This window comes from Pongo abelii, chromosome 4 (genome assembly GCF_028885655.2).
Source record: "Pongo abelii isolate AG06213 chromosome 4, NHGRI_mPonAbe1-v2.0_pri, whole genome shotgun sequence".
Taxonomy (NCBI): Eukaryota; Metazoa; Chordata; class Mammalia; order Primates; family Hominidae; genus Pongo; species Pongo abelii.
The window spans coordinates 84,679,503-84,697,723 of NC_071989.2; the positions used below are offsets into that span (position 1 = coordinate 84,679,503).

The following is an 18,221-nucleotide window of genomic DNA, read 5'->3' on the forward strand; positions in this document are numbered from 1 at the left end:
CAGCCATTAGGAGAGTGAGAGGTCCTGCAATGATGTAATATAAAAACGGTGAAAATAGCTGAGAAAACTAGAAAAAGAGAAAACTTATGGAAATAATCATAGTCATCTTTAAATACCTGCAAAGCAATCAGATATAAGAGGACCAGAGGAGACACTGGTTTTAACTGAGCACCTTCCAGGTTATATACTAGCTACTATGCAATGTGTTTATTCCATCCTTACAGCAACCCAGAGGCAATGGGAACTACCCTTATTTTTCAAATAAGAAAACTGAGGCACAGATGATTAAGGAACTTGCCAAGGTTCAAAGCTAGCAGGTATTGGAACTAGGACTGAAATCCAAGCCTGTCTGCCCCCCAACCTGTGTCTTGCTGCTGTGTGTGTTGCTTTGAAGGGCAAAACAGAGACTAGCAGGTAGACATTCTAAATCCGTAGAATTGCGTTTATATGAATGCAGTGTGTGGCAGAGATTGTCCAGATGTTCATCAATGGTGTTTTCTCTGTTCTATTTCTGGACATATAGGAACACTTCATGTCCTAGCCTCCTTTATAAGTAGATTGGGGCCATGTAACAGGGTTCTGGCAAATGGGAATGTGCAGATGTGACATGTGATGCTCCTGATTCATTCATTCTGTCTCTTTCTCTCTCTCCTTCTCAGCTAGCTGGAAGCAGAGAACCCAGCAGAGGATTCTGGGAAGGTCCTGGGGGATGGCAGAGCCAGCAGAGAGAGGGTACGGATCCACCAGGCATAGGGTGGAACAGAGCGCTACTGACCACAGTGAACTGGGGCATGGGCGATCAATAAACATATATTAGATTAAGCTATTGAGACTCAGGGATTTTTATACAACTGACATTCCTTAAGAAGCCATGAGCTTCCTGTCTCAGGAGGTGCACAAGCAGTGGTTGAATGTTCAACAGTTAAGAATGTTATAAAAAGAGGTTTCTGGAAGAGTGGACCTGATGGCCGGCAAAAATCGTAGCTCACGTTTATTGAGTTATTATGGATCAGGCATGTGCACATATTCTTTTATTTAAATCTACAATATGCTTTATCATGCTCATTTTATACATGAGGAACATAAGGCATGGAGAGGTTAGATAACGTGCCTAAGATCATGAAGCAAGCAAGGGGGAGAAAAGATACCCTTCTCACTCCTTCCAGACACCTCACTTCACCACCACTCCCCACTGTCTCTAAAGCAAAAGTTATTTGAAGGCTTGGGGACTGGTTTGGTATTATCCATGCAGGGCAGTTTGTTTTGTTTTTCTTTTAAAATTTCAGCCTATGCTTAAAAGATTTCACGTAAAAATTCTGTTTTCTAGTTTCTCTTGAAAATTAAGAAGATCTGGTAAAACTGGGCTTGAAGACCATTATGGTAACAGGCTGCTGAAGCTGAAGAGAGGGCCCCTTCAGATGGGCATAAGCACTGCTCCCCCTCCCCAATCCCCCCTTTTAGGTTACTATCAGGCTCTGGAAGCTTCTGAATGTGTGAACCCTGAAAGAGTCCATGTAAAGCTAAGTTCTCCCCAGGGGTAGAGCCCAATGCTGGGCTTACAATAGGGACTCAATGGATATTTATCAAATGAATGAATACAGGTGGAATTCAGATCCATTTGGCCTCTCTTTTCTGTGACTGGGGACCACTGAACCTGAGTCACTAAGTGATAACTCAGAACACAAATTTTCTTTTTGTTCCAAGCAGCCAGGACCCAGGTTCTAGGTATCTAAAAATGATGTGCCTGACTTGAGTTCACAATGGCATTTTTTATCAACTGAAAAATGTTTACTTCTATGCAACCAGCCAAAGCTGGGGGTAAGCAGCCCAGTGGGGTGTGTTGATTCTATCTTAGATTACGCTGTGCACAATGGACTCTTTGTAAAGTCCTTATGGCAGAGAGTGGCCAGGCAGGCATCTCCCGCACCCAGCTTTGGAGACTCACTTGCCACAATGCTCACGAAGGACGGAGCAGTTTTAATCTACCTGGCTTAGAAAAGCCACAGACTGTTGGACTTACATGTGCGTGTGTAAGCCCCACACAGAAGCAGCTTTTTCTCCAGGATTGTTAACAAAGCTCATTTGGAGGAATGCAAGTCTGGGGCACGGCCTGGATGGACAGCATGACGCAAACACTACATAAGCTCCAGACGCTCACTGATCCACTTCACAGAGGCTGAGCCTGTCCACCCAACCCTGCCCTCACCCTCACCTCTGCAGCCAGACCTGGGATAGCACTGCTTTTCTTGAGAGGACTGAGTCTTAGCATTGAGGATGGGAAGGGGAATGTAAGGGCTCTTCCAGGAGAGAATCACCTGCTTATTTGCATGGAGGAAGAAGGGAGCCTTTCTAAGTGCCTACATGTCTGAGTCCCAATTGTGAGAGAAAATGAATTGCTTAAAGTTACAGTTCTCAACCAGAGGTGATTCCCCTCCCAGGGGATATTTGCAGCACTTGGAGGGATTTTTCATGGTAATGACTTGGGAGAGGAATAAGGGAGGTGGTGCTGTGGGCATCTGGTAAGTGGAGGCCAGGGATGCTGCTGAGCATCCTACAAAGCATAGGACAGCCCCTCATGGCAAAGCATTACTCACCCCAAATGTCAATGTGCCAAGGTGGAGAAACCCTGGCTTAAAGGAGGGCTTTTATTACCTTTTAAGCTTAAGAATTATAAAAGGCAATTTATTGTTTTATAATTAAAAAAAGGGTTATTTTAAATATGGACAAATATGCTGAACTTCCCAAGTATCACCTTCTTTCATTATTTGTGATAACAGTCTTGGCACATAGCAAGTGCTCAATACCTATTTGTGCAATGAATGAATGTCATACTGTAATAGTGTCTTTTACTTAATTTGTTATAACATGGTCACTTCCTTCATTGAAGCAGTACACAGGTTCTAGGGGGAGGGCTGGGGATAGGTATTGGACAGTTTATTTTCCTACTTTTCTGCTTCTGGCTTTAGCACGTGGGCCCCTGACTCCAGCTGTACTCTTTTTTTTTTTTCTTTTTTGAGACGGAGTCTCACTCTGTCACCCAGGCTGGAGTGCAGTGGTGTGATCTCAGCTCACTGTAACCTCTGCCTCCCAGATTCAAGTTATTCTCCTGCCTCAGCCTCCGGAGTAGCTGGGATTACAGGCACCTGCCACCATGCCTGGCTAATTTTTATATTTTTAGTAGAGACGGGGTTTCACCATGCTGGCCAGGCTGGTCTTGAACTCCTGACCTCAAGTGATCCACCCGCCTCAGCCTCCCAAAGTGTTGGGATTACAGGCATGAGCCACCATGCCCGGCCCAGCTGTACTTTTAAAAAAATGTTGTCTGATTTGCTAATAAGCTTGGCCTCTCTCTTTTCTCAATCCTTGTGCTATTGTTTGGGTGGATTTGACTTGATAAATTTCCAATCCATCTGTGTAAGAACCACATTCGATATTGATATGGATTGTAGCCATAAAGCTTTTTTCGCTAAGGAAGAAACATTTCGTAATTGAAAAATTGAATTGTTACATATATCCCTTGAGTTAGAAAACCCCAAAGAATTTCATATTGTTCCAAATGGGAGGCCAAATGAAATTCTGACTCATTTCTGGTACTTCTTGCCTCTCACCCAAATTGCTGATGGCCCTGTAGCCACATTGACTGCTTTTCTCATATGGCTGATGGTTTCTTTATGGGATTATCACTATCTGAAATGCTATCAGATATTGTTGGCTCATTTTGCTGTCTTTCCTTTTCTAGATGTGAGTTCTCTAAGGGCAAATACCTTGTTCTTGCTCATTCACTGCTTTATCCTCATTGCCTAGCATGGTGCTTGGCACAGGGAAGACATTTAATAAATATTTGTTGCATGAATGAATGGCAGGGCAGAGAGGCCAGAGACTGAGTGACCTACCTAAGATCATGCAGAGGCCCATCAGGAGAATCGGTCATGAAACTGGGAACCAGGTTAAGGTCCTCTGCATTTGGCCTGCCCACATCCCCTGCATATATACTGTGGGGTGGGGATACTAGGCATGCCATCCTTGTACCACAGGAGTTGCCCAGTGAGACTCAGGACTACTAGGATGCAGTATAGCATCATCATCTCCCAGATGGGAGGGGCCATCTTAGAGGTGACCTTGTGACGTGACACATAGGTCAACTAACCCGGTTTTCCTGGGACTGAGGAATTTCCTGGGGTGCAGGACTTTACATCTGAAAAGGGGAAAGTCCCAGTTAAACTGGGATGAACTGGTCACCCTATGTGACAGAAACATTCAGTAAAAATCTGTGGTGCCCTGCAGTGGATTCTTCCTTTGGGAAACTCTGTTAAGTTGTCAAAGAATCATGGACTCTCAGTGGTGGCAGGGAGAGACCTTAGTGATCGTTGAGTCTGGATGTCGCAGACTTAAATGTCTGCACAAGTGTGAGAAATGGGGACTATGGCAAATTGGGGCATATTTGCTCCTTGTAAAAGGAGGTGGCTTTGGCTCAATGTTGCCCGTGGGAATAACAGCCCATGTGGCCAGATGGGCCTGTTTTCAAGAAAAGCTTGAAATCTCCCTCTCTCTCTCTCTCCCTCCTCTCTCTCTCTCTTTTTCTCTCTTCTCTCTATGTCTGTGCCCACACATGTTCACCCACGAGTACGTGTGGAGAGAGAGAAAAATGAGAAGGGAGAAATAGAGGGAAATCTGATTTTTAACACTCCAACTACTTTTTAAAATGTAAACACTATGCAATGCAACACAATGTAGCTACAGGCAGGTCCGCCCCATAGGCCACCGATTGACAGCTGCTGTCGTCTGACTTTTCATATAGGCAGATACTAAAACAGACAGCAGTAAATGCAGAGCTAGGAGTGTAGGATCCATGCCTCTTGACCAGAGAGCTTTGTTAAAAGACTCATTTCTATAAAGATCAATTACTACACCCAATTTTCACAATATCCCTTTGAGCAAGTTGCTTAATCTCTCTCTGTCTGTTTCCTTATGTGTAAAGAATAATAGTGTGTATTTCCTGAGGTTGTGGTAAAGATAAAGGAATGAATTCGTGTGAAGCGGTTAGAACCATGGAGTAAGCGTGTGTTGGCTCTCATCATCACTGAGGTAGGTGCTGTCATCATCCTCATTTTACATGTGGAGAAACTGATTTCTCAGAGGTTACCTAACTTGCTGATGATGGTACAGCAATAAATCAGAACCAAGAGTTGAGCCCTGGCTGTCTGACTCTGGTAACAGGGGTATTTTTCTCTGTACCTTCTTGCTATACCACTAGGCTGGTGTTATAAATTCAAGATAAGAAAAACAAAAGCCAGGTAGGTATTTTTTCCCCTGGTAATTATTGTATAGATAGATTATCAAGACCAGAAATTAAGTCCTGTGTTATTTCTCTCTGCTGTCAGCCAAGTATCATCTGCAATGACGGAAGGGAAAATGTTACATAGATAATAAAAAATGGTGGATAATAAAAATAATTTCTGCTTGGGCATTCATTATGCAATTTGGGGGGCAGCTAATTTATCTTCCTAATTATGTTTTGCTTAAGCTGATTTTAAAATTAGTTTGTTTACCCTGAGCACACACTGATTAACAGCAGAGAGAGGTGGCCCAGAAACATCTTGGGTGGTAGAGAGAAGATATTTTGAGATTCAGGGGAATTTCCATGGATAATTTTCATGTAGCTATGGGAAGGTAGAAGGTTGCTAGGTTGATGGTGCTCTGAGTGTAGTTAACTATTGTGATTTGTTGTTGGGAGAATTTAAATATAAGGCCCCAGATTGCAGACTCAGAGAGGTGAATGAACCCCAGGCTCGTTCTTGTTTATTCTTCAGTGCTGAGGAGAGTTCAGACTGTCAAGGTAGGTAGATTGAAAAAGGAGATGGAGAATGAGAGCTAGCTGGAGGTGACCCCAGGAATTTCCTTTCAATTGATACCCAAGGACGATTAAATGCCTGTTACCTACTGATGCCTATTACGTACTGTGAATTATGCCTGGAGCTGAGGATGCCAAGATGAATAAGGCCATTGCCTTACCCTGTGGAACTCCACGATCTAGTAAGGAACAGGCTTATAAACAGAGCGATCACAGCCCAGTAGAATCAGTGTTATCAAGAAAACAGGATCACAGTGAGAGCAGAGAAGAGAGAAGAGAGGGTGGCTATCACCATAGGAGAGGCAGGAAAGGAAAGAGCTCCGCCCCTCACTCTTCCTCTGTTCACCCACTTTCTGGGGAGTTGGGGGAGGCAGGAATGGGGTGGGGAGGTAAGGGATGGGGTGCAGAAACCCCTTCAGGTTCAGTGTCAGCTTGCTTCTGGCTGTTTCAGCCAGTGGGAGGTGCTGGGACAGGCTGGAGGATGGGAGAAGAGGAAAGTCAGGGTAGCTCTCCCCTTTCTCTGCCTTGAGTGGCATCTTCAAAATCTTAATAGCATATGGTCTCTCCCATGAGTCCATTTCCCACTAGACAGGTCCAGTGGGGTCCAGCTTCAGCAGGGTGATCATGGCTTCTGAGCTCTGGTGACTTTCTTCAATTGCCCCTCCAGCCTCTGGGTGGTAACAGTTTTTTACTGGTGCTAAAAAACTGTCTCACTGTCTCCTGGTTGGTGACTCCATGTTTCCATCCTCTGGAAAATCAATCCCATGCATTAAATTCACTCTGTTTAAGTACAGTGGGTGGCTCTGATGGGTATGAAAGGCTTCCCAGGGTAACTCATACTTGAACTGTTTTTTAAAGAATAAAAAGATGTTTGCTAGGTTGAGACACAGGAAGATTGTGTCTGAAATATACTTGTAAGTGTGAAACACTGGAGTGTGGGGACCCAGAAGGGACAGACATCCCAGCAGTGGAGAGCCACTAAAAGATTAGAAAGGAAATACATTGTTCAGGTATTTTAGAAAACTCATTTGGCCAGCTCTGCTCTGTATAGATTAGCAAAGGAAACATGAGGGTGGCTGTGAAGACTAGTTAAGAGACAATCACAACGATTCAGGCTATAAGTCATGAGGCGAACTATATATGCACACGGAGGCGTGATGGATAGATGTGGATAGAGGACACATTCTAGCTATTATTCTCTTAACTATATCCAAGGAGAAAATATCTTATTTTCCTGGCATACAATAGGTGCTCAATAAATGCTTGCTGAATGAATTAGTAATATTCTAGTAACTTAATTTGTGTTATGAAACCTCAGTTCCCCACATTTCTTTCCCTTAACCAAAACTCTGACCTGTCCCATGGAATCTGTTGCCCAAGGTCACCAGGTTTCTGCCTCCCCACTTAGGACAGCATGGGTTCCTCACCACGGGGGCTCTGGCTTCCCAGCCCTGCTCTAGAGCATCCCTCTCTCTAGTTACTGACTGCCCGTCCTCCATCAGAGCCATTCAATCAGCAGGTATTTACAGACACTTATATACTAATAGCTGGCACTGTGTGGGACACTTGCCACTCGTTTATCTCCATCCTTGCAACCGCCCAGTGAAGGGGCCATCTTTATCCTCATTTTACAGACAAAGAAGACAGATAGAGGCTGATAACTTGTCCTGGGTCATGCAGCTAGTAAGTGGTAGAGCTGGAACTCATACCCAGGTGTATGATTCTCAAGCCCAGGTTCTGAGCCACTAGGCTAGATTGCCTGGTACTGGGTGCTGTATGTAGCTGGAGATATAAAGAAATGGAAGACAATGTGTGAGGAGAGAAAGTGTGAATGCACAAAGAATTAACTTTGATGCTAAAAATATGTAGTGATTCAAGTCTACAAGTGAAAAGCTGCCACAAAGCAGAATGATGACTGCCAGTATAAATAGTAGGGATAAGGGGAAAGACAGATCATCCTAGGCTGGGGTAATCAAGGGAGGCTTAAGGAAGTAGGCAGGATTTAACCTGTGGCTTTCCTGCTAGTTAAGGAGAATACTGAATTCTTCTAAAACAATGCAAGAACAACTGAGAGGTCACTAGCAGGCCAATGCAAATTGCAGCAGGAAATTAAAGAAGGGAGAGATTTGTATAAACTGGAGGAGGACATCTGGTTGATTTTGGAGCTCTGAGTGCCTGTGGATGGAGCCTGGGTGGGTGGCCTGTGGGTGGAATACCTTCTACCAACTTTGCACAGCCACCTGTAGCCGACTCATTTCACACATGCACATTCCTAGGTTGAAATAGGCTCCTTCCAGGACTCCAGGTTTTCCTTTGGGTGTGACCTGTCCTCAGTCTTTCTTCTCACACATCACCTGTGATCCCACAGCAGGGAAGACAGATCCCACTACACCTGAGAAAGAGGGACCTCTCTTCCAGTCCTTGGGGATAATAGAATGACAAGCAACACATGAGACTCAACATCAAGTGTATTTACTTGATGGTATACTCCTTAGGTAACACAGGGAAGTGGCCCCGGTGACTCCAGGAGGGAGTCAGGGAGCTTGACCATGCAGGTAAGAGAATGCCTACTTGCCCCCTGTGGTAACATCTGTATCTTTTAAGCATACCCATCATTCCTTCCCTTGTGGGGACTCCTGCCCTACTCTATGTGGTCTAAATGGGACTTGATTGAATATGTCACCCTCTACCATAGGGGCAAGGATATAAGCCAGCTGGCCAATCAGACTACTCCATCCTCCTGGCCATAGTGATTGAGCCAAGCCTGGTGAATAGGTAGTGTGATGGTTAATACTGAGTGTCAACTTAATTGGATTGAAGGATACAAGTATTGATTCTGGGTGTGTCTGTGAGGGTGTTGCCAAAAGAGATTACAATTTGAGTCAGTGGGCTGCAGAAGGCAGATCCACCCTTAATCTGGTGGGCACAATCTAATCAGCTGCCAGCAGATATAAAGCAGGCAGAAAAAACGTGAAAAGGAGAGACAGGCCTAGCCTCCCAGCCTACATGTTTCTCCTGTGCTGGATGCTTCCTGCCTTTGAACCTTGGACTCCAAGTTCTTCAGTTTTGGGACTCAGACTGCCTCTCCTTACTCATTAGCTTACAGACAGCCTATTGTGGGACCTTGTGATCATGTAAGTTAATATGTAATCAACTCCCCTTCATGTATGTATTTGGGTTGGGGATTGGTGCGTTTGTACATATCCTATTAGTTCTGTCCCTCTAAGAGAACCTTGACTAATACAGGTAGCCCCTGCTCTCCAGCAGTGCTAGTCTTGAGCTGCAGGAGAGCACCACTTAACAATGGCAGGGCCCCATGTGAGCCCACGCTGGCTAATGCGCTGCAGTTGTTCAGCATTTAGCCTGGAGCCTGCCTAGGATATGAAGGGTTGGTCTCCTCTGGTCTTTTGAAGGGTACATATCCAGAGACTCTCAGTGGATAGTTGGTTGCTTTGGAGATTTGGGGTCTTCTCAGTGCTAGACTGGTTTACCCTGATTAAGATTAAATTTTACTTCCCAGGGCAGAAGCACATAATGGTTACATTTAAAGTTAAGGTTATATTTTGCTTTCTGGAACACAAACACATAACAGAGGCATAAACCTATGGATCTTTGCACCAGAGGTGATTTGAAGAGGGAATGCAGCCATGCCCACCCCTAGCCCCTACATCTAGGCATCCTGTTAAAGCAAAAGGAGTTTGCATATGTACTGACAAGTTTTCTTCCAAGAATATTGTACCAATTTACATTCCTACTAAAGAGCTGAAAGTGCCTTTTTCTCTCTGCCTTCCCAAAACACCAAGCCCAGGTGTTTAAGTTTAAAAAAATAATCAATTTGATAAATAATAAATTATAGTAATCTCTCAGCATACATTGGGGATTGGTTCCAGGATACCTGCTATACCAAAATCTGCATGTACTCAAGTCCCACAGTTGACCCTGCAGAACCCACAGACAGGAAAATTTGGCTCTTAGGTTTCACATCCCATGAATACTGTATTTTCAATCTGTGGTTGAAAAAAATCCACGTATAAGTGGAACTGCACAGTCCAAACCCGTGCTGTTCATGGGTTAACTGTGTATTGTCATATACTAATTTGTATTTCCTTGATTTCTAAAGAGTTGGAGTCTTTTTCATATTTATTGTCTGTTTATATGTCTTCTTTTATGAATTACTCCTTTGGGTGTTTTACAATTATTTATTGGTATGTATATCTTTTTCTTTTTGATTTAGTTTAGTTTAGTTTTAAGACAGTGTCTTGCTCTGTTGCCCAGGCTGAGAGCAGTGGTGTGATTATGGCTCACTGCAGCCTCAACCTCCTAGGCTCAAGCGATCCTCCCACCTCAGCCTCACAAGTAGCTGGGACTACAGAAGTGGGCCACCACGCCTGGATATTTTTCTTATTTTTTAATAGAGACTGGGGTCTCCCTGTGTTGCCCAGGCTGGTCTCAAACTTCTAGTCTCAAGTGATACTATCGCCTCAGCCTCCCAAAGTGCTAGGATTACAGGCGTGAGCCACCATGCCTGGCCTTTTATTGTTTTTTAAGAGTTCTTTGCATATTACAAACTTATCTGCCTTATGTGTTGCAAATCTTCTCAGTTTGTCATTTTCTTTGGATGTTTATTATGCATTTTTTCAATGTAATTGCAGTGTAATTTATATAATTTACCTACAATAAAATGCATCCATTTAAAGTATATAATTCAGTGAGTTTCGATAAATGTATAACAACAAAATCATGACCACAAGCAAGATATAGAATATTTCTATCACCTCCAAAAGTTCTCTTGTGCCATTTTATATGGATCTAATTTCCATAATTTTAGGTTAGTTTCTTCGTATTCTTGGATTTCATATAAATGAAATAATATAATACATACTTTCCCACAAAGCATGTTTTTGAGGCTCATCCGTGCTGTCATATTAGTAGTTTGTTCCTTTTTATCATTGTATAGTTTTCCATTGTATGACTATTCCACAATTTGATTATCCATTCACCTATTGATGAACACGAGGTTTTTCAGTTTTGGTCTCGTGAGTAAGACTGATATGGACTTCTGAGTACAAATCCTTTTGTGGACATATGTTTTCATTTCCCTTGGGTGAATATCTAGAAGCAGAATTGCTAGGTCATACATAAATATGTATGTATACATATACACAGAAGCATATACATAATTTTATAAGACACTGGCAAACTCTTAAAAGAAATAGTATCATTTTGTGCTCCCACCAACATTGATGAGCATTTCAGTTGCTCCAAAGCTCTATCAACATTTAGTACTATAGTATGTTTAATATTCGCCATTCTAGCAGACTTTTTTTTGGTATTTTCTTGTCAGTTTAATTTGCCTTCCCTGATGACTAATGTCATTAAACATCTTTGTATGTGCTTATTGGGTATTTATAGATCTTCTTTTGTTAGGTATCCTTTCAAGTGTTTTGATCTTGTTTAAAATTATTTTCTTTTTTTTTTTTTTAGTTTCAAGATATTTTTATGTGAGGAAAATATAATCATGTATGTAGTACATTCCCTAAAAATAAATAAATAAACTCTCCTGGAACTAATAAGTAAATTTAGCAAGGTTGGAGGATACAAGGCCAATGTACGAGAATCAATTGTTTTCCTATGTATCAGCAACAAAAAATTGGAAAATAAAAATTTTTTAATGATTATTTATATCTTTAAAAATCTAAATTACTTAGGGATAAATTAATATAAAATATATCTAAGGCTTATACACTGAAAATTTATAAAATACTACTGAGAGAAATTAAAATATATACATCAGTGGAGGAATAAGTCATGTCTGTGTATTGAATTTAATATTGATAAGATATCAGTTTCCCCTAAGTTCATCTGTAGATTTGACCAATCCCAATCGAAACCCCTACAGGCTATTTTGTAGAAATTGACAAGCTGACTTTAAAGTTTATATTGAATTAAAAAGCACCTAGTATTGCTAGAAAAAATAAATTGAAAAAGAAGAACAGAGTTGGAACAGTCATACTGATTTCAAGACTTAGAATAAAGCTATAGTAATTAAATAAATATGGTACTAGGGAAAAAATAGACATATAGATAAATGTAACAAAATAGACCTGCACATATACAACCAGTTGATTTTTGACCAAATAATCTTGATGTTATGTTTGGGTTAATGAGAGTATTCTTCGTTTCATATTGAAATCATGTTAACTTAGTGAGAGAATGCAGAAATAGTAGTATTAAAGCTAATGGCAAGCTAGCCCATTACAATCTAATAATCAGTGGCCCTGATTTACCAATGGGCAGAGAGAAAATGAACCACTTTGGAAATCACAGAGATCTAATTTGTAAATTGCCTTTCCCAGGGTACAAGTCTGTAGGTGGCCCCCAAAGAATTATTAACTATTCACAATAGTTCTTAGTAGTAATTGACTTATTTGAACAAACAATTGGTTCCCATATTTGCTTTAACCAGACTTAAGGACTAAATATACTTGACTTCAAATATAGAAGACAGGTTAAAAGGGAGCACTTATCTTACTCTTGGGAAAGCAACATTAAAATGATTTGTGTCTTATTTCTCAAAGTAGCCATTTGCCATTGATTTTACCCATGAGGCGGGCATATAAACACCAAAAGAAAGAACAAACAGTACCTTCTGAATTCAATTCTGTGATAGAAATGAGGGTCAGAAATAAAATTATGAGAACTTTTGGGGAACACAGCAATACAGGATGAGAGGGAGTTGGAGAAATGGCTTGGATGGTAATCCCTGCCCTCTCCGAGTAATGTCTCCCTCCACATTTCTTTTGTCTTTCAGAAGATTTTGCTTTCATTTATTTAAGGGTAGGGTTCTTACATGTGGTGTTCACATGAATCAGTTGAAGTAATAGACAAGAACACTTTGCAAAGGTTGACATGCTTTATAAATTTAAGGTGTTATTATTGCACTTCTGAAAGTATAATGAAGACTGAAAAAAGGTGGTTATCTACTGAAAATCCTTTGGTGATAGTAGGACTTTAAAAAAATCTTCATTTCCCGTCAAATAACCACTATGAACAGTTTGGTACAAATTTTTCCCATCACAGCTTATAAAACAAAAACCCTCATTACAGGGATATAATAAGGAGTTTCTTTTCCCCAGTTCTTTGGGTCTGGCCCAAGGACTGGGTCGGCAGCTGTTTTGCAAAAGCTGGCCACTCTCCTTCCCCTTTTTCATAGTCTCTGCCCAATTGGCCAGCAAATTAATAAGGCTTCATGTCATCCAGTGTTTTAGTTAGAAATTAACAAAGTAAAGTCTCATAAAAAATGTTTAGGAGTTGATAGTATGTAGAGTCACAGTTTAAGAACTCCATATTCTTTACAAGCAGAGTTTCTTCACTATTTCTAGCTTTCCCCACTGATCAGTTAAACGTGGCCTTGTGACCCCATGGCCTTGTTGTCTTCTTCTTTGTACTCTGCTGTCCCTGTTAAGGACATTGAAGGCCAACCTCTAATCTTACTTCCTGGTAAATAAATGATGCACATGACCAGGATGAAATTCTAAGTAGCTCAATGCTATGGAATCAAGTGCCAAGCTAACGTGAGAGTCCTTGGAGGAAGAAGAGGGAGTGAAGAGCACAGGGGTTGACTTGGTTGACTTGAGGTTAAAATAATTGGCATCACATGCTTCCTGCCCTTGTAAGTGATGGCATATTTAAAAACCAATTGGCATTGTGGAACCTATCCCAGCTCTTTTACAAACTAGCCAAGTGGGCAATGGTAGATTAGGTAGCTTCTGAATTGGGGGCTTCTTTCATTCATCATGGGGATAGTAACGTGTGTGTTGTACCTATCTCTTGGTGTTATTCTAAAAATTGTATGCGATAATAAATGTGATGGGGTTTTATAAAATATAAAACACTAAGAATTCTTTTAAGGATGATACCTTTTGACTCAGTCACTCTGCAGAAGAAAAAAAAGCCAAGCGTTTTCAAAAGCAGAGGTCAAAGCTATAGGTTTACTTCTACTTGCTCAGTCCTTTACTCAACTCATTCAGCATGTGTCTGTCAAGATCTATAGAACCACTCTTCTCTCACCTTATGGGACCAAATGGTGATAAGAGAAGGTAGGCACACTAGCTTCATATCCAAAACAACCCATTTGCCCTGCTTCAGAACCCACCCCTGACTCTGGAAGACTCTCAGATTTCCCAGACTTGCATTGGAGTTAACAGGATTCACCTGGAACAGAAGGTGTTGTCTATGGGAGCATTTGCATATATGTGTGTGGGGTGGAACATGTATCTTTGTGGTGGGGAAGGGACACAGCAGGAGTGACTTGTGGGGGTCAGAAATTACCCAGGCAAAGTGGCTCTGGGAAGGCACAGGCAGAGCTTTGGGGAAGTTCTGCATTTCTCTCTCCACATTCATGAAGTTCGATATTGGCACTCATAAATGACTACAAGCCAGGCTCCTGGGCCCACAACAGGTCAAAATAGTGGTATACTGATACATGCTTAACTGGCTTGGTGGGAGAAAGGATAGTAAATAAAGCCCTGATTTACGGTGTTAGCCAAATTCTCTGGTGTAAATGCTCCCACCATGTCTGAGTTCAAGCTACCAGCGTGGTGTCACTGAACATGGAGTTGGAAAGAGATGTGCAGTCACACACCATACACAATAGTCTCACCATACAAATCTCAGAGACAAATCTCTTCAAGTGCGCTGATAAGAGAAAGCGTAATAAAATAATTAGGAAGTGATGGGGTTTAAGTATTGATTACTCTTGTTTTCAATATAATTTATTTAATTACTTGCCTCTATAATTTAATTTTTAAAAATGACAGTGTCTAACAACCATCTTGAAAAATTCCTGAAATTTTCACACTCAGCTCTCATGAACCAGTACAGTCCTGCTTGAGCATAGCCCTGGGTCCAAAGGAAAAGAAGAAAATGCTGAGTGTGTGGGTGGAACATCTAACCTCTTCGGACGTACAAGGCTCCTGCCTATTTCATCCTCTCCCCTGGCACGGTAAGTGCCCTAAAATAGGTCTAAGACAGACAATAGGGCTTCTCTAACCAACAACTGCAACAACAAAAACAAAAACAAAGAGAAAAAAACAGAAAACCTCCCTACTGGCATAAAAATTCCATTGTACCTCATGGGCTAAACCATATCCATCTAGCAGATAGACATTGGAAGGATTATAGGAAGGGTGAGTTTTGAGGTATAAGAAAGATAAGAACTTAGCTACGCGTGGTGGATCATGCCTGTAATCCCAGCACTTTGGGAGGCCAAGGCGGGCGGATCACTTGAGGCCAGGAGTTCAAGACCAGCCTGGCCAACATGGCAAAACCCCATCTCTACTAAAAATACAAAACTTAGCCAGGTGTGGTGGTGCATGCCTGTAATCCCAGCTACTTGGGAGGCTGAGGCAGGAGAATCACGAACCCAGGAGGCAGAGGTTGCAGTGAGCCGAGATCGTGAGTAAGACTGCCTCAAAAAAAAAAAAAAAAAAAAAAAAAAGAAAGAAAGATAAGAGCTTGGATTATATCTGAATAGACAAGACATTATCATAGAAGGTTCTGGAAGCCAGCTGTGGCATTTGGATGCTCAGTGCTTAGGTTGAGGAGAAGCAGAAGAAATGATGGAAGGAAACTCTCTGCACTTCACAATTCTGCCCTGGGCCAGTCCTGGCATAGTTCTTGAAGAACAACATTTCTTCATGAGATTCTTTCGGTAAAGATAAAAAAAAAATAACAAAAAACCCCACAACTTTCTGTGGTCATAGAAACACATCTTCTAAACTAGGTCTCCCAGAATTCAGGCCACCGGGTCGTCTTCAGTACCATAATGGGATACAAAATGAGAAGGGCCTGAGGTCTAGGCATTACTAAATCCTGCCCCAGTGAGTACACACAGAGGGGAAAATGACCAAATGCCATTTCAATCCATTATCAACCCAATATACTTCTCCCTGAGTGGAAGCAGAGTTAGAAATCTTGTTCTAAAAATAACTTTGTGATCTGTGGCCTGGAATAATGACGCCTATCTAAGGCCAGGCTAAAGCATGTGCACGTGTGCAAGTGTGTGTAGGGTAGGGTGAGAGAATGAACACTCCCTTGTGTGTATATGCAACAGTCATTTTCTTTTCTATTTTTATATATTTCTCTAGGCAGCAGATGCAACTCTGGAGTGGGGGAAGAGGGCGGGAAAAGAGCCTGTGCTGCTGAGCACCTACCAGGACTTGTCAGGGCCCAGGCACCCTATGAAACACCTTATGTTGATTATCCCACACCAAGCTCGCAAACCTCTGAGGTAGGCAACTTTGTCTCAGAGACAGGCTGAGTAACAAGCCCAAAGTCAAACAGCCAGGAAGAGACAGAACTGTATTAAACTTATCTACTGGACCCCAAAGACCACTCTTTTCCCTACAGTACAGTACATCCTTTCCTATCTGGACTGGAGTTGGCCACAGAAGTTGGATCATCTCCATTCCTGTATACCCGGCACCACATTGGTCCCTAGCACAAAGTAGGGTTCACAAATATTTGTTGAATGTAGTGATTTCAAAACAAAGATTTAACATCTGAAAGCTTGCCTGGCAGCATGTGAATTGGGAAGAGACTCCACAACTCTCCTAGAGCCTGTGACATGGCTCTAAGCGCCAAGACATTAAACCAGGTCATAGCAGGCACTAATTCCTGTATTGCATTAACAGTTATTGGTGTATTCATAAGTGTGGCCCTGCTTGTCAACACTCCTCAGCATTCTTTGAAGTCAGATGCCCCTTAATGATAAAGATGTGTTGGGTTGTACACCAGAACATGTCTATTTTTGGCTTTGGGCCACAGGGGTGCTTAACACTTTGAGAAAAACCCAATAGAGGAATAGCTAGATTTACAAAGAAAGAACCTGTTGGGGAGTGTTTGCATTACAAAATTATTTACCACAGGGTTTGTTTAAATAGTTCCAAATTTAGATTGTGTATAGAATATGAATCAAGACACCCTGGCCGATGTGCACACCACTTTCCAGGGCATGTCGATGTGGAGGGTGCAGTGGAGTCCTTCCACACCTGCCCCTTCCTGTGCAAGGGGGCACGCAGCTGCTCCCTCCTGCATCCACCTTTCTCCTCTCCAGGAAGAGAGATGTCCCCTCAATGTATGCTCAGGAAGTCTGGTGAAAAGACAAGCTGGCTGCTCCTGAGCAGGAAAATTTGATTGGAAAAATAGAGACTTGGAGAAATTGAGGGGATGAGTAGAACGGATTGTGACATCTGCTAGGAATGTCACCTCAAACCCAGAAAACACCCAGCCCAGGGAGTGAGGCCCACTCTGTGGGACTGTGTGCCCAGGACTCCTGGGGAGTCTTGAGGGAGAAACACAGTCCCCACAGCACAGAGCCCCCACCCATTTACACTAGCTGGCTTTCACCACACAAGGGGGTAACATGAGCCAAATGTTTGATGATGAGGAAGTGAAGTGGAATGTGAGAATCCTCACTGCTGACGTCAAGCTAGCCTTTCATTTTATTTATACCCATGACACTGTGACACAGGATCTAATTTTCCATTGTATTTTTTCCTCTGTTGGGAACCAAGTGATGACAAGTAAATTTGTGCCTGAGCTTGGAAAATATTTAAAATTTGAAGACAGGGACGATACAAGAGTCTATGTCTATCTCCATCCTGCCCCTCTCCCCTTGAATTACTAAATTAACTATGGAACAGAGCAAAGGAGTAACACTCTGACAGGGCATGGCAGCCTGAGAAGTCAGAGCTGGAAGCATCCAGTTGCCTGCTCTCCACTTGTGTCAGGCTGTTCCTTCCTGGCACGGGGGCTGGAGGGAGGCCAGGGAGCAGCGAGGCTGCACGGCAGCCCTGGCACAGAGCCTCGGCTGCCGTCTGGGGATGAAACTGGGCTCTGGCACCAGGAACGTGGTTCCAGCTCCCTGACCCAGAACTGCCTGTGCAGGGGCTGCTCTGCCACTTATGCCCTGGTGGGACCCCACTCCTCCTGCCCCTCTGAGGCAGGGCAGATTCAGGAGCAGAGCTGGATCTGGATGGAATGGCAAGTCAGGAATGCTGGGGCGAAGGCAAGTCATATCCCTTCTGCAGAAGCAGCCTTTAGGGATGTGCCTGTGATGGGGAAGAGAATGGCATGTGTGTTCAGCAAGTGACACAGTGGGCTTTACTGCAGCTCCTTCCTCTGCTGCCAGACCAGTGGCCTCAGCTCCATCAACAGCCTCCCTCCATTACTCCCCATGGCTTCAGGTCCAGACACAGCGTTTCTAACGTGGGTCCCTCCTCCCACTTTGAAATGGAAGCTCCACCTCGTCCCTGCAGACCTGCCATGATTTCAGTAGGGCCTCTTTTCACCAGCTTTGCGATCATGT

At 42.7% G+C, this 18,221-nt stretch overlaps 1 long non-coding RNA gene across 1 annotated transcript in view; it reads left to right on the top strand.

Annotated features, from left to right (window-relative positions):
• LOC103890658 (uncharacterized) overlaps positions 1-3,055 on the top strand; it is a 65,976-nt gene extending 62,921 nt beyond the window's left edge. Inside the window, exon 5 of the long non-coding RNA XR_010139977.1 lies at positions 660-3,055. This is a non-coding gene — a long non-coding RNA (uncharacterized LOC103890658). The remainder of the gene's footprint in view (positions 1-659) is intronic.
• Positions 3,056-18,221: the final 15,166 nt, after the last annotated feature.